Here is a 12,905-nt window from a genome sequence, read left to right on the forward strand (position 1 = left end):
TGGCTCCATTTGGTGGGGATGTGGAGGACTAAATGGAGCCCTATGGGCTCTGGCTAACCTAAGGGGCTCAAATCATTCTTTCTCCTTACTTAGGGCCCTGCCTGGCAAGGCCCTTGGTCCCGTGTTGTCAGTGTTATTCTTGACAAAAGCCACTCTATTCTGGACCAGAGTTGTCCAGGAACTACCTTCCAGCATGGAGCATGTGATTCTAAGATCCTTTTATATTGATCCTTTATTGCTTCCTCTCCCTAGGAGGAGAGATGGATGCAGGTATCCTTCTGTACCATATGGGAAAATAAGACTGTCCTCTAAGCAAAACACTGTAAATCTGATCCAGTTTGCCCATTGACTTGAATTATCTAGAGGGATGTTTGTTTCAAGGTTGACTGTTTAATGTGCTGGGGAATTACTGTGTGGGTAAGGGGATGGAGTTCTTCATTTAGGAGGGTGGTATCTAAAATCTATTTCATTTTTTTAAAGAAAAATCAGACACCCTTCTTCAGCTCCTACTATGCCACATCCCCGAATCTTATTTTCCCAATGACTGTTCTGTATCTTTGATACACAATTCTTTAAAAAAAGGGGGTGGGGGAAGAGTAATAGCTACCAACCCCCTGCTTTGAGCACATGTCCTGGTGGCCTTGGGAGGGGGGAAGCTGGGCTTGGCCTGAAAATGTCATCATTTTGAATCTTCAGGTTATGTCCAATGAGATCTGCTGCCTACTTTGTGAATTATATAGCCTGATAGAATTTTATGTGTTGGGTTTTTGGACAGCGGGGGTCTATGCCCCTGTATTTCTAAACCTCTCCAGTGGCTAGGACCACTGTAAGGGGCCACACTATTCAAGAAGAATAGGGGAGGGAGTTTTTTTTTAAATGTAGCCCCCTGCATTTTCTCGTTTCAGGGGCTTTTGATTTCTTCTTATGTATGAGTGCTGCCTCCACACTTCAGTGGATGTAGATGGTCTTCCTTGCTGACCGTGGCCAACTTTTTAGCCTCCCTTTAAAGGAAACAAGGGGGTCGGAGGAAGAGAGAAGGTCAACAATAAAACCTTTGTAATCTCTGTGGAGCTACTGAGTCCCTCTTTCCACAACTTTTGGGAAACAAATTGAAACCTGGAGCTGTTGGATCCTCAGGGAAGTGGTGGGGCTAGCCTCCTGGAAGCAATAAGGAAGCAGCCGCCCCCCCCCACTTTTCTTCTTTCCCAGGAGGCTTAAGTAGACTTTCCTTGATTTTCTGTCAGCCATCTCCAGCTGGTCACTTGGGGTCTCAGTGTTCTGTAGGGTGATAGTTGTCAGAGGTTTCCAGGAACACAGTAAAGAAACATATCTCACTGCTTTTAAGGGTTGGTTTGGGGTGCCATGGGCCTGCAAAAGCCACTTGGATCCATTTGAGTGAGGATAGGAAGATGAGAATTTGTGCCCTTCTCACCCAGCTTCACATAGGCTCCTTCCCTGGGGAAAAGGACACTTCTTCCCCATAAGTGGCCCCCTGAGAGAAATAATAATGGGCCCTGTGGAGGAGGTGGCCCCCAGTTATTTCAGCTGGGAGAGCAGGGGCAGCCAGCTGGGACATGCTAGGCAGCGAGTCCCCTACTCCTTGACTGCTGCATGTAAGGGGGAGGGAAGCAGGGAGGTGCCATTAGCAGCGTTCACCCAGTAGCCAGTTGAGAAATTGAGCAGGTTCTCCTCAGAGAGGAAACCCTAGCCCCAGAGGGCTCTGCTCTGTCAGTTTGATTCAGGGGCCCACTGCTGTTAGTGGAATGCTTAAGTGCCCCACCTTCTCTAGCCTTCCTGGCCAAATATTTCTGCTTTATGAATGGGCCCAGTGCATCTGACCCCATCTCCTTTGAGAATTCTTTGAAGCATTTACCTTTCAAAGTTTTTCCAGGCTTCTCCTTCCCTCTAACACTCCCTCCCCTCCCCCCAAGAGACTTCTGTCCTTCCCTGGGCCTCAGTTTCCCAATTTGTGAAACAAGGGATTTGAACTAGATGTACTCCTAGGTCTAAATCCTATCTTAACTCCCAGTTTAATATTAAATTGGGATGGATTGGAGGTCTCAGTGTGCCAGGATGCCCAGAGCCCACAGGAGTCAGAATGGGTAGTCATTAAAGGGGCTTCCCAGCACGGCTTTGGTGCCCTAGCCTCTGTGATGCATCAGGCACCCACAGAGAGAGTCCTAAAGTGCTGGGGAGCATTGGAGACTGTACATAGAGATATTGTCACTGTTCATTTTTTGTAATTATTATTTTTTAATAAAAGGTGCTGAACTTATTCACAAAACCCTTTACTGTGCTTTCTTGACCAAGAGGATAGACAAGTAGGGGTTGCTGTAGAACCTGTCAACTTGCCAGTCTTTTGGGGGGAGTGGCAGGAAGTTGAACAAACAAAAAATGCTTGCATTTCAGGGACACTTAAGGGCTAAACTGCATTGCCTTTATTACAGCCTTGTGAGCTGGGTTAGTGGAAGATTATCGCCCTCATTTAGTGCATTCAATTTAGGAAGGAAAGAAACAAGCTTTTATTAAGTCCCTGTGCAAATAATTTCATTTAAGCTTCAGAATAACCCTGGGAGGTAGGTGCTCTTATTCCCACTTAACAGATGAGGAAACTGTGAATCAAATTAAATGACTTGTCCAACAGTGTCAAAAGTCAAATTTGAACTCGGGTCTTCCTGATTCTAGGGGCAACTCTATCTACTGCTGTAGAATTGGAAAAGGTCTCAGGGATGAGTGTGAGGAGGATAGAAAATGAAAGTTTCTGCCCTCAAAACTACTGGCTTATGGGCAAAGTGGAAGATACAAAACATCTGATAGGATGAGGGAGGACCAAGAATGGCCTTGGCTAAAATGTGGTACCCGAGCAGAGCCTTGGAAGGGAGCTGGGGATTCCAAAAGACAAAGGAGAGAGCATTCTTGGCCTGGGGACTGTGTCTATGAGTCTTGGAGGCCAAAGATGGAATGTCTCGTACAAGAAACTGATAGGCCAGTTAGACTGAATTTGGTTTTGTCCTGGAGACCACAGAGACCCACTGAAATTTCTTGGGTGAGGAGATCTAGTGTGGTAATGACTTGTGCTTTAAGATTATTAGTGATACAGTTAGAGGGAAGATGGTTTAGAGAGATAAGGAACTAGACTGAACCCACCTTAGAAATAGTATTTATTTCTAGGGACACTCAACTAGTAAGTGTTGGAGATGGCCTTCAAACCCAAGTCCTTTTACTCCCAGGGCTAATTCTCTAATACATACTATGTCATTGTGGTGGTGGTTCAGTCGTTTTAATTGTACCCAACTCTTTATGACCCCATTTCGAGTTTTCTTGGCCAAGATACTGAAGTAATTTGCCATAGCCTCCTCCAGTTCACTTTACAGGTGAGGAAATTGAGACAGAGTGAAGTGACTTGCTTGGGTTCACACAACTAGTGTTTTGAGACTGGATTTGAACTCCAGTCTTCTCAACTCTAGACATGACCTGGCATTCTATCTGCCACTGGGCCACCTAAGCTGCCCTGTCACACTCCCTCTCATATCACAGGGAATGATGCCAGCCAGGTTCATGTATTTTCTAGGCCAGTAGTTCCAATTGGTTTTGGTATGAGGATATCAGCCACTTTTATATGGACCCTGATGGATGATAGCAATTAGGAAGCTTGTGATGTTTTTATGTGATTTTTGTATATGACAACCTGTGTGACCACTCTGAGATAAAATTTTTATCTTTCTTAGGCACAATTGAAGCCCAAATAAAATAAAAACCATACATGTTATGATTGTTTGCTGGAGAGTTCAGTGGAAATTAAAAGGGCAGTGTTTGTTTCTGCAATGATTTTGGGGTCTATATACTATAGCAAATAGAGGATTGGACATGGAATCAGGAAAACTTGGTTCAAATCCTGCCTCAGACAATTAGTAGCCATAGCTCTTGGGCAAGTTACTGATTATGACATTAAAATGGACATGATTACACATACATCACCTATATCAAATTGCTTACCATTTTAGGGAGGGAAAATAATTTGGAATTTTTTTTTTACAAATGAATTGTCAAAATTGTCTATTGGAAAAAAAATCACTTTTAAAAAGTATCTATAGAATGATTCTGACTGGGCAAGTCACTTCCCATCCTCTGGGCCTTAGTTTTCTCCTTTGGGGATAATGGGGATAATGACATCCAATATGTCTTCATGAGGATTGGAGATGATAAACACATGAGGAAGAAGGGGTGTCTTGAGCACATGATATAGATGCTAGCATGTTATTTGGTCTACCTCAGGTCCTCCCCAAGATACAAGTATGAACTTCTTGTGATCAGACTGGGATACAGGAAACCCTGAACCTCCATTGTGAGGCAGTTCTGGGTCAATGTTCAAGTCCAGATTTGACCACCATCTACTTCCTTCTTATCTGGTTCAGGTCCCCATCACATCTCACCTGGATTATTGTAATATGCTTTCTTGCCTCAAGTCCCCCCTCTAATTCATCTCTATACAGCCTCAAGTCCAGATCTTAATTGGTTGCTCCCCATGCTAAGTAAATTTCAACACCTGCCCATTGTAGGATGACTCTAGGATCAGGTACAAGCTCTAGTTGGATATTTGAATCCATTCATAACTTGGCTCTAGCCTTCCTATCTAGGCTTTCTTCATTTCCCTCCCCTTCACATCTCTATGCACCAAAAGCAAACTGGTCTTGGCTGTTCTCCACATCTGAAATGGACTCTCACCTCTGCCCCTTATGAGTCCTATTGTTTGTCATTCAGTTGTTCAGTCATGTTCAACTCTTTGTGAACCCCTAGACCATAGCTGTAAAGTTCTCCACTTTTTCTAAAGTCTATGCTCATGTTCATTGCTTCTGTGATACTATTTATTCTTATCCTCTACTGTCCCTTTCTTTTCTAATATCAAGGTCTTTTCCGGTGAGTCATGTCTTTTCATTATGTAGCTAAGGTATTTAAGCTTCAGCTTCAGTATTTGACCTTCCAGTGAATAGTCTGAATTAATTTCTTTAAGTATTGACTGATCTGATCTCCTTGGTGTCTTAAGAAACTCACAAAAGTCTTCTCCAGCACAACTTGAAAGCTGATACTGCAGCTCCAGCTTTTCTTAAAAGTCATTCTCATAGCCTTATATTGCTACTGGAACAATATAGCCTTAGTAAGGTGATACCTCTGCTTTTTAGTATGCTGTTTAGATTTGCCATAGCTTTCCCTTCAAGAAGCAAGTGTCTTTTGATTTCAGGATCGCAGTTTGCTGTATGCAATGATCTTTGAGCCCAAGAATGCAAAATCTGACACTGCTTCCATTTCTTCCTCTTTAGCCTGGAAGTGATGGAACCAGTTGCCATAATCTTTTTTTTTTTGTAAAAGAAAGTTTGAGTTTTACAATCCCCCCCATTCTTCTTTCTCTCCCCCCCCACAGAAGGCAGTCTGTTAGTATTTACATTGGTTCCATGTTATATGTTGATCTCAGTTGAATGTGATGATAGAAAAATCACATCCTTAAGGAAGAAAAATAATGTTTGAGATAATAAAATTGCATAATAATATAATGCTTTTTTTTTTTTCTAATTTGACAGTAATAGTCTTTGGTCTTTGTTCAAAGTCCACAATTCTTTCTCTGCATACAGATGGTATTCTCCATTGCAGATGGCTCAAAATTGTTCCTGGTTGTTGCACTGATGAAATGAGCAAGTCCATTATGGTTGAGCATCACCCCCATGTTGCTGTTAGGGTGTACAGTGTTTTTCTGGTTCTGCTCATCTCACTCAGCATCAGTTCATGCAAATCCCTCCAGGCTTCCCTGAATTCCCATCCCTCCTGGCTTCTAATTAAACAGTAGTGTTCCATGACATACATATACCACAGTTTGTTAAGCCATTCCCCAATTGACGGACATTCACTTAATTTCCAATTTTTTGCCACCACAAACAGGCAGTTGCCATAATCTTAAACCAAAATCTTTGTTTTGTTTTTTAATGTTAAGCTTCAAACCTGCTTTTACATTCTCCTCTTTCACCCTCATCAAGATTCTTCTTAATTCCTCTTCACTTTCTGCCACTAGAATGTTATCTCATCTGCATAGTCAAGATGGTTGATATTTCTCTGGGAAATCTTAATTTTAGCTTTTGATTCTTTCAGCTTCACATTTCAAATGATATACTCTGTATGGTTGGTTCTTGTCCTTCATTATAGAAGACCAAAATGACAACACTATGTTTAAAACAAATGACAGTGTGTCCGACTGTGGCTGATGTGATCAATATGAGCTTGGGATGCTCTACCACAAGTTGGGCACAAATAGTTCATGTGAACACCTTGGGTGGATAGTCAAAACTTAACAGACTTCATGTTTCCTTTGAGTTGCTTCAATTCTGCCTTCCTCATTGAGTACAGCAACCACACTGATGAGGGCATGCCATGTTGGGCTGTCCTGTGCCAGTGTTTCCCATACTGTACAATCAGTTCCAAAGTGTTTTTTTTTAGGTTTTTTTTTTGCAAGGCAAATGGGGTTAAAGTGGCTTGCCCAAGGCCACACAGCTAGGTAATTATTAAGTGTCTGAGACCAGATTCGAACCCAGGTACTCCTGACTCCAAGGCCGGTGCTTTATCCACTACGCCACCTAGCTGCCCCAGTTCCAAAGTTCTTAAGAGAGACCTTCAAGGTGTCCCTTCACTTCTTCTGACCCCCTTGTGAGTGCTTGCCCTGTGTGAGTTCTCTATAGAATAGACTTTTGGCAATCATATATCTGGCATTATAACAACATGCCCAGACCATTGTAGTCACACACTCTGTAGTAATGTTGAAATGTTTGGATATACTCTGCATATAAGTTAAATCAATAAGGTGATAACATACAACTTTGTCTTTCCCAATCTTAAACCTATCAGTTGTCCCATATTAACTGTTGTTTCTTGACCTGCATAGAGGTTCCTCAGGAGATAAGATGATTTTATGCTCCTATCTCTTGGAAGACTTGCTATATTTTGTTGTGATCCACACAAAGACTTTAGTCTGGTCATTGAAGCAGAAATAGAAGATTTTTTGGGGGGGGGGAACTCTCTTGCTTTCTCCATAATCCATTAAATATTAGCAATTTGGTCCTCTGCTTCTTTAAAAACCAGTCCATATTTCTGGTAATTTTCAGTTCACATGTTGCTAAAACTTAGCTTGTAGAATTTTAAACATAACCTTGATGATGTGAGAGATGAATAAAATCGTCCAGTAATTTGAACACTCTTTGGCATCTTCCTTTTAGTACTGGGTCAGAGCTGATCTTTTCCAATCCAGTGACCACTATTTGAATTTCCCAAATTTTCTGGGATATTGAGTGTGATTTAAATAGCTCAACTTAACTTCCAGCATTTCCCAAGACCCTTGACTTCATTCTCCAGGATATCTGGCTCTATATCAGTAAACATGGCATCATGGTTATCAGTGACAGTAAGAGCTTTCTTATAGAATGCTTTTGTGGGTTCTTGCCATCTCTTTTTAATTTCTAATAAACCATTTTTGTCTTTTATTATGCCTGTTTTTGTATATCTCTAATTTTCTTGAAGAAATATCTTTTCTTTCCATGTTAACTGTTTCTATTTCTTTGCATTGCTCATTTAGGAAAAACTTCTTAAGTGTCCTTACTATTCTCTGAAATTATACATTCAGTTGGATATACCTTTCCCTTTCTCATTTCCCTTTCCCTTTTCTTTTTTCCTTGGGGAATTGTAAAACCTCATCAGACAACCATTTTATATTCTTATTTTTTCTTTGAAATGTTTTTCCCCCCAAATAAATTTCATTCTGTCATCTTGGGGATTATACCCCAGGACTGCTCCTCTCACTCTTTTATTGACTTCTACTGAGGATTACTTCTTTTCCTCTAAAGGATTCTTGCCCACAGTAAGTAGATATAATAAATCACCTGAATCAAATTCACCCATTCCCTTCCATTTGAATTCACTGATACCCAAGATGTCAGTGTTGAACATTCCATCTCCTGTTTGACCATATTCAGCATATTTTGGTTCATACATAGGTCTTACTTTCCAGGTTCCTATGCAATATTGTTCTTTGCAGCATTTGACTTTCCATTGATCATCAGACACATCTACAGTTGAGCTTGCTTTCAACTTTGGCTCAGCTATTTCCTTCTTTCTGGAGCTATTTGTAGTTGGTCTCCACTTTTCCCCAGTAATACCCACCAACCTGAGGCACCCATCTTCTGATGTCATAGCTATTATCATTTAATTACTGTCCATGGGGTTTTCTTGTTAAAGATACTGGAATGGATTGACATTTCCTTCAGTGGATTGCTTTTTGTCAGAACTCTACTACAATTGGTCTATTTTTGCTTTAAAAATTCCCTTGATATCTTTAATTTTCTTGAAGAAATCTCTTTTCTTTCCAATAGTCTTTCCATTATTGCATTCAGTATAGTCACTAGTCATGGTAAACACTTTTTGGATAACCCAACTTGGCATGGCTTATAGTTTCATTGAGCTATACACAAACCTCTCCACCATGACAAGGCAGTGATTCAGAAATAACTTAGTCCCATCTTTCTTCAAAACTCAGCTCAAGGAACATCACTTATACAAAACCTTTACTGATTTCTGAGCCTTTGTAGTTTCTCTTCCTCTACTGCCCCTTCCCACTGATGCTAGGGCCTCCTTTCCAAAACAAACCTGTGCTTTTGCATGAATTTAATTGCCTATCTGTTATTTCCCTTAAGAACATGTAAACTTTTTGAGAGAAGGGATTGTTTTATTTTTGTCATGATTCAGTAACCAGTGTAGTGTACCTGACCCATGGTAGGTACTTAGTATGTTTTTCTCTTTTTCTTTTTGCAAGGCAATAGGATTAAGTGACTTGCCCAAGGCCACATAGCCAGGTAATCATTAAGTGTCTGAGGCCAAATTTGAACTCTGGTCCACCAGTGCCACTGAGCTGCCCCTACTTAATAAATTATTTAGAATCTTTGATTACTGCAGGAGCAGCTTCTTGCAGGGCAGAATATGAAACTGTTAGGTTTCACTCTTTTCACCATCCCTCAATCCCTTTTGCTCCTTTGGGCTCTGAGGAATAAGGGAATAGGGCATTTACTATCTCCATACCATGGAATGTTAGAGCCAGGAATGATCTTTGAGAACATCTTATTTAACTGCCTCATTTTACAGATGAGGAAACTGAAGCCCAGAGAGGGAAAGGTAATTGGCTCAGATTGTATGAGTCATTGAGCTCTGCTCCTTAGACTTGACCCTTTTTTCTCCCCTTTCCACAGGGGCTCTCCCTTTGAACAAGCTAGTTCACAAACTAAAAAGTGGCTCAGGCTAGCATTGAACTTAGGTCTTCCTCATAGTTGTCCTTCATTCTAGAAGACCGTGACATCAGGGAGGTGATGTCATGACAGGCATGTGAACTGGATGTGAGTGAGGGGGGCTGTGCTAAGTCACCAGTTTCACTTTCTCCTCCAGAACCATCTGGATCCAATGGCCGGAAAATGAATCTGGACCACTGGGTTAAGTGACCTGCCCAAGGTCACACAGTAAGTGGCAAGTGTCTGAGATTGGATTCCAACTCCTGTCCTCCTAACTCCAAGCTCAATGCTCTATTTACTACACCACCCAACTTAAGTTAGAAGAGAAAGAATTAAAATAGAAATAGAACAGAAAATGTCACTCTCCTCTGCCCTGCTTGGTCCATTCAATGAAAACTTTAGTCCTTGGGCTTATTGTCAGTCTCCAAGGAGCAGCTTGGAGAATCACTGCTTTTAGGTACAGTTTTGCTGGTAATAGGACTGGGGGTGGGTCTTACTTTAATTTAGTAATCACTTGATAGGCTTGAACCAAATGGAATGGCCCAAGGATTGATCCTCAGGACCACTCTACTATAGCCCTCTTCCCAGGGAGATACTTATTTAATGTTAGTTTTTTTTTCATCAGATCACTGAGTCAGTTATAAATTCATCCAACCATATTATACAGCTGGCCTATGTTTTCTACAAGGCTATCATTAGAATATTAAATGCTTTGCTGAATCTCAAATATACTATGTTGATACTATTCCCATGGTTGAATAATAATCCTATTGAAAAAGGAAAAGAGATTAAATTAGAGAAATAGTAAAATTATAATAGCTCTCAATATACCCCTTTTAGATGTAGACAAATCTTACCAAAAAATAAGCAAGAAAGAAATTAGGGGATATTTCTGGATCATGTGTTCAACCAGATGGAAGATTAGATATTTTCTCTTATCCTCACGACTCCTCAGAAATTTACCAAATAAGAATTATGTTAAAGTTAAGTATTTGGGGAATATAAGTGGGGGTAGGAGGAAACCCTGAAATTAAGAAGATCTTAGCAGGAAGAAATTTCAGTTAAAAACCTTGAGCACAAACAAATGAACCAATATGGAAGATGGAATGAAGGGGAATATGGGCTCTAAGATCATCCAAACCATTTCAAACATTTCTAAATAAGCAAGACAAAAGGAAATGAATCTACACCTAATGAGGATGAAACCACAACTTGATGTTCCCAAGTGATTCAAGAGAAAAATTTAAATTGTGAAAACAGAATTTTGGGTTTTACAACAAATAATTGGCAGAACAGAAAATTTTGATTCCATGGTGACAGATATCAACAAAGAAACAAGAAAGAACAAATGATTGGGAATGCAAATGCATAGAAGTGAAAGACCTGGAAAAAGGGAAACAAAAAGCTTCAATATTAAAAGAAAACATGATCTCCATAAGTAAAATATAATCTTTTTAAAAAATTTATTTATTTAAGAAGTTAAGTGACTTGTCTAAGGTCACACAACTAAGCAATTATTAAATGTCTGAAACCAAATTTGAACTTCAGGGCTGATGCTGTATCCACTGTGCCACCTAGCTGCCCAGCAAACTATAATCTTGAAGATGGGATACATGGAGAAAAATTCAGGATTATGGGTCTTCCAAAAGAATATGACAAATCAAAATATCCAAACACCTAATGTGAGAAATATTGTTTAAAAAAACTGCTCAGAACTTCTGAATACACACAAAAAAGTGCCAGTTGAAGGAATCTTCATATTGCCTCCAGAAACAATAAAAGTCCAAAACCCAAATTTCAGCAACAAACATTATTTTATTTTTATTTAATTTTTTTTTTAGTTTTGCAAAGCAATGGGTTAAGTGGCTTGCCCAAGGCCACACAGCTAGGTAATTATTAAGTGTCTGGGGTCGGATTTGAACTCAGGTCCTCCTGACTCCAAGGCCAGTGCTCTATCCACTGCGCCACCTAGCCACCCCCAATCAGCAACAAACATTCTGCAAGTGACCAGAAGACCTTCAAATACAAAGGAAGGGAAATTAGATTATCATAAGGCTATTTTGTACCTATCAGTAACCACAGAAAGGAATGAAATAATGTGTTCTAAAGCACAAAGGAGATCAAAATGACATACCCAGAAAATCTGAGCCTAATCATCAATGAAAAAGGATAGATATTTGGAGTAGCCAGGTGGCACAGTGGATAGAGTGCTGATTCTGGAATCAGGAGGACTTCAGTTCAAATGCTTCCTCAGATACTGCATGACTCTGGGCAAGTCACTTAATTCTGATTGTCTCAAAAGAGAAAAGAAAAAGATAATAAACTAGACGTTCCTTAAGTTCCCCAGACAGCAGAAATTCAGGAAAAGTTAACAAATATTAGCAACCAAGTAAATCACAAGTACTAAAATAAATTTTCCTAGATAAAAGGGAAGAAAAACTAAAAGCCTATGAGATTAAAAACAGCAACAGAATAAGAACAGAGACTGTTAAGATACGTCTTCCTAAAAGGAAACATGAGTGAAAGCAAAACTTAAATAGAACTGGGGCGGCTAGGTGGCGCAGTGGATAGAGCAATGGTCCTGGAGTCAGGAGTACCTGAGTTCAAATCCGACCCCAGACACTTAATAATTACCTAGCTGTGTGGCCTTGGGCAAGCCACTTAACCCCATTGCCTTGAAAAAAAAACCTAAAAAAACACACAAAATAGAACTTCCAGTAGAGGAACAAGCCTGAAACACCATGGACCAAATCTCACATAAACCCAACCCACAAGGAAGGAAAGAATCATTTCTTAAGGCAGCTTGGTGTCTCATTAGATAGAATTCCAAACCTGACCCAAGTTCATATCCAACTTCAGACTCTGGTTTGTCACCCTGGGCAGTTCCTTCGCTCTGTTTGCCTCAGTTTCCCTATCTGTAAAATGAACTAGAGAAAGGAAATGGTAAACCACTCCAGTATCTTTGCCAAGATAAATCCCAAATGGGGACAACAAGAGTCAGATACGTTTAAAATTACTGAACCGTATGTATCTCCATATATTCTGCTCAGGAGAGGGGGAATCAGAAACTCCTGAGGCAACTGATATCGAGAAGGGTGGGATGGCATTGATCCAGGGAGTAGGTTTCATGGCAAATGGCGGGGGGTAGAGGTCTTATGAAGAGGGCAGGGAATTGTAATGAATTGCACAATAAGGGATAAATGAAAATGTCCACAAAGAAGCAATACTTTTATCTCCTCCAAGAACTGATATTCCTAAAAGTGAAGTACTACAGAAAAAAGGGGACCAAGGAGCAGGATCTATGAAGCCGTAACATAGAAACTGTTTTGAAGAGGAAACTAAAATAGTACCTTAGAGACTTTAATTCCATGACAAATTATATAATAGGAATATTATATATATATGCATATGAATGTAATAGGAAGAATAAATATAAGTCATGAGTCAAGGATTAAAAGTCTAGAGTGGGGGTGGTAGGTGGTGTAGTGGATAGAACACTGGCCCTGGAGTCAGGAGGACCTGAGTTCAAATTTGACCTCAGATACTTAATAATTGCCTAGAGTGTGGCCTTGAGCAAGTCAATTAAACCCACTG

The 12,905-nt window shown here is 40.3% G+C and overlaps 1 protein-coding gene across 2 annotated transcripts in view; it reads left to right on the plus strand.

Moving 5' to 3' along the window:
- REXO1 (RNA exonuclease 1 homolog) overlaps positions 1-1,070 on the plus strand; it is a 94,434-nt gene extending 93,364 nt beyond the window's left edge. For both annotated transcript variants that reach the window (XM_074204679.1, XM_074204680.1), the window contains one exon: positions 906-1,070. The gene's annotated coding sequence lies outside the window, so the exon portion shown is untranslated. The remainder of the gene's footprint in view (positions 1-905) is intronic.
- Positions 1,071-12,905: the final 11,835 nt, after the last annotated feature.

The sequence above is a fragment of the Macrotis lagotis genome, chromosome X (genome assembly GCF_037893015.1).
Source record: "Macrotis lagotis isolate mMagLag1 chromosome X, bilby.v1.9.chrom.fasta, whole genome shotgun sequence".
In the NCBI taxonomy this organism is placed as follows: domain Eukaryota; kingdom Metazoa; phylum Chordata; class Mammalia; order Peramelemorphia; family Peramelidae; genus Macrotis; species Macrotis lagotis.